This window comes from Malurus melanocephalus, unplaced genomic scaffold, assembly GCF_030028575.1.
Source record: "Malurus melanocephalus ecotype Western Australia unplaced genomic scaffold, MMel_1.1 scaffold_583, whole genome shotgun sequence".
NCBI classification, from domain to species: Eukaryota; Metazoa; Chordata; class Aves; order Passeriformes; family Maluridae; genus Malurus; species Malurus melanocephalus.
The window spans coordinates 351,664-354,862 of NW_026623815.1; the positions used below are offsets into that span (position 1 = coordinate 351,664).

At 43.8% G+C, this 3,199-nt stretch overlaps 1 protein-coding gene across 1 annotated transcript in view; it reads right to left on the reverse strand.

The window, feature by feature from the left end:
* Window positions 1-3,037, reverse strand: part of SPRY4 (sprouty RTK signaling antagonist 4) — an 11,327-nt gene extending 8,290 nt beyond the window's left edge. Inside the window, exon 1 of the mRNA XM_057382730.1 lies at window positions 2,873-3,037. The gene's annotated coding sequence lies outside the window, so the exon portion shown is untranslated. The remainder of the gene's footprint in view (window positions 1-2,872) is intronic.
* Window positions 3,038-3,199: the final 162 nt, after the last annotated feature.

The following is a 3,199-nucleotide window of genomic DNA, read 5'->3' on the forward strand; positions in this document are numbered from 1 at the left end:
ACAGGGCTCGCTCCACCCAAGTGATCAATAAGGGATTTGCTCCCCGATGCTCAGCACAGGAGGAGCTGGAGATAAGGGAGCAAATTCTGCCCCAGCCTTTGTTTGGGATTAAGGACATGCTCTTGTCCAGGCCTGCCAGTGGTGACAGGGGACACGCTGCTTCTGGTGCAAGCCAAAGGCTTCAATTAAAGCTTTTAATGAGGAAGACTATGCTCGGAGGCAGTTAAAGGAGACCTCGCAGCAAGCACATGTTTTTAATGTGGGATTAAGAATAATTCATAAGGTTGGAGTTCATTAAGACTGAGTTAGGCTGTCTGAATTTTGAGCTGAGCTGAAAATGCTTCAAAAAAAGCAAAAAAAAGCTTTTTTCCCCTTGAAGTGTGTATTAATATGAACAAAATATTGACATGCGTTCTTTTTGTTCCCTTCCTTAGCAGCCTTATCTAGCTAAGGCCAGCTAGAATCTTCTCTGCAAGTAATAAGGGAGGAAAAAAATTAGAAAGCTTATTAGGGAAACCTGCCATTTTTAAAACGAGACACTAAATTCTTGCCAGTGTGGAAATTCAGGAGCTGGGAAATGAGACCTGTAGACTTCCAAGAAGCTGTCTCTGTCCAGCTAAAGTCTGTTCCTATGGTGCGAGTGAATAAAGCACATTTTGGCCCACTAACATTCAGATCCCTGGGGACTTGAATTGCTCCGTCAAAGCCTTTAACTGCACAAAAACGTTTATTTTAAGGTCAGAAAACTAAGCTCAGATATGATCTGCTAWGCTAATTGTACTAAATGATAACCATATTAGAAGGATTTTAGGGTTTTCTTGAGGAAATGTATTGTATTGCATTAAAAAAGGATAAAAAACCAACACTTGTGCAACTGTTTGCCTATAAAAACAGTTTTTACTACTGGACTGAATCTGGAAAGTTTTATAGCAATATGATGAATGAATTTTTTCTTTCATGGTTAATTTTTTGAAAACTGCCATAACTGGTTATTAATTATTTCTGTAGTGTTGTAAGGGATGTGAATTTTAGTTCCCCAGAGTCTGGTGGGTGATTTTTTTTTGGGGGGGTTGGAATTGCTTTTTGAGATGTTGCATTTCCCAGTATGATTTGGGAATTAGTCATGATTCCAGGAAAACAGCTTTTGTTTTGCCGTTTCAAGAGGAGAACAAATCATTTCTCCCCTGCACATACCTCATGGAGAATTTCAAAAGGACTGCAGTATTCAGAARTGGTCCTTTTAATTTTATAATCCCGATATAGAGTCCCTTCCAGCGAGGGAAAACACAGCAGCCCATGGAAAAGGGCACATTTATCAACGAGACATCCCCAGTGGGGTTCCAATAACTGAGAACAACCCCTCCTCCTGCTATCATTCATTTTTATATGGAGAAGGGGGAAGCCAGTCATCGGGATCATTGTGATTCCATGCACAAATTGGAGCTTTATTCTTTAACCCAAAATCGAGGCAGAGAGGGGAAGCTTTCATATTGGGAAAGCTGCGTTTCTCTTTGCCTAATTAAACAGCAATTTCTTGCCATACTCTCCCCTTGGCATGGAATGGAGGAAAGGCAGCAGCTGGAGAAGTTTTAAAGAATCTAGAACATGCCTTTTCCACTCTGGATAATACAGGGATGCTTTTCATTTTCTCTTTCGTTCTCTCCTTCACCCTCTAAAGAAAAACTTGGGGCTATAAAAGATTTAAATGAAGAAATCAGAYCCTTGGTAACTGGAGGTAAAAGAGGGAAGCCTTTTCCCCCCGTGATATTCCTTTGCACTGCCATTTCCAAGGTCTGCATTCCCAGTCCTGYTTTCCTCTAAGACCTTTGTGCCTTTTATATGCCCCTTTCTGCTTTTTCCATTCCCCTCCAGATAATGAATTTTCAGAACATGTCGTCTCTAGGCTTGTCTTTCTCCTGTGACGCCAGGACTGGTACCAGAAAATAAAATCCTGGCTTATCTTTGCTACGCAGTTGGTAGAGAGGAGCAGCCAGCACAGGTTTTTTTCTCCACATATAAAATATTTCACATATTAGATGAGGTTATTCCAGGTACACATTTTTTATTACTTGTCTAGCCTTTAAAATACAGCATCCATACAGATTTAAAACAAGTGTACAGCAAGGCAGGGAAGAGAACAGTGATGGAAAGAGGCAGTAAGGCCAAAAAAACGAAAAAAGACTTGTATGAAATAAAATGTTGAAGAGCAAAGGTCATGCAGGAAAGGTCTGACACACGAGTGGCTGATTTCTGAAGTGTCCTATTATGGAGACAGCTAAAAACTACTTGACACTCACAAGACAGGGCTTTGGAAAAGAGAGGAAATGCGGATAATCCAWTCCCATATTCCAAAGCAAGAAATACCCAATTCTGACTTGTCAACCCAGGTGATCATGWATTTATGCTTCTTTTTGTGGAAGGAAGAAGGGATGAAGGAGAAGACATCCCATCAGCAGCAAAAAGCCCTTTATTCTGCTGTAAAAACCTGCGAACAAACCCGACCCAAGTGTGCAGAAACCTGCCTGCCATATATGTACAGCAAATGCAGATGTTGATGGGAGAACGCAGAAAAAGAGGTATAAATCAGAGACGCAGGGACACAAATGGAAATTCTGCAAGAAACAGGATATTTCTCCAGAACGCCAAGTCTCCTTTAGGCTGGGAAGCACCAGGCAGCTCTCCACTGTATATAATTATAGCTAATCACTGTTAGAAAAGTCATAGCCAGAAATATGCTCATGATCAGTGATCTGTAAGGAGCAGCCGAACACATCTAGAACGAAGCGCAGAATTTTCCCTCGGGGAAGCAGGCTTGCCTTTTTCTACTTAAAACACTTAACAACCGCTCGCAAAGCACCCATCTCGTACTTACTTTAAATAATTCAGCTAAGACCATCTCTCCATAGGCGAGTTAATCCCAAATGCGAGGCGGACGAGGGGGCCGGACCTGGGAGAATGCTGGCAGGAGCGGCTGGAGCTGCGGGCAGGGAGCTGCGAGCGCGGCGCTGTCAGCGGCGGCCGCGGCGCTGCACCCGCCTGCCTGGGAAAATGGCTATTTTATGAATGGGAGGGCAGCGGCCGCTGCTGCGCATGCGCGGCCGCCCGAATCCATGAATGGGTGGGCACCGCGGCGGCACCGCGCATGCTCCGCTGCCTTTTATGAATGGGGGCTGGAGGGGAGCGCGGATGCGGCTCGCGG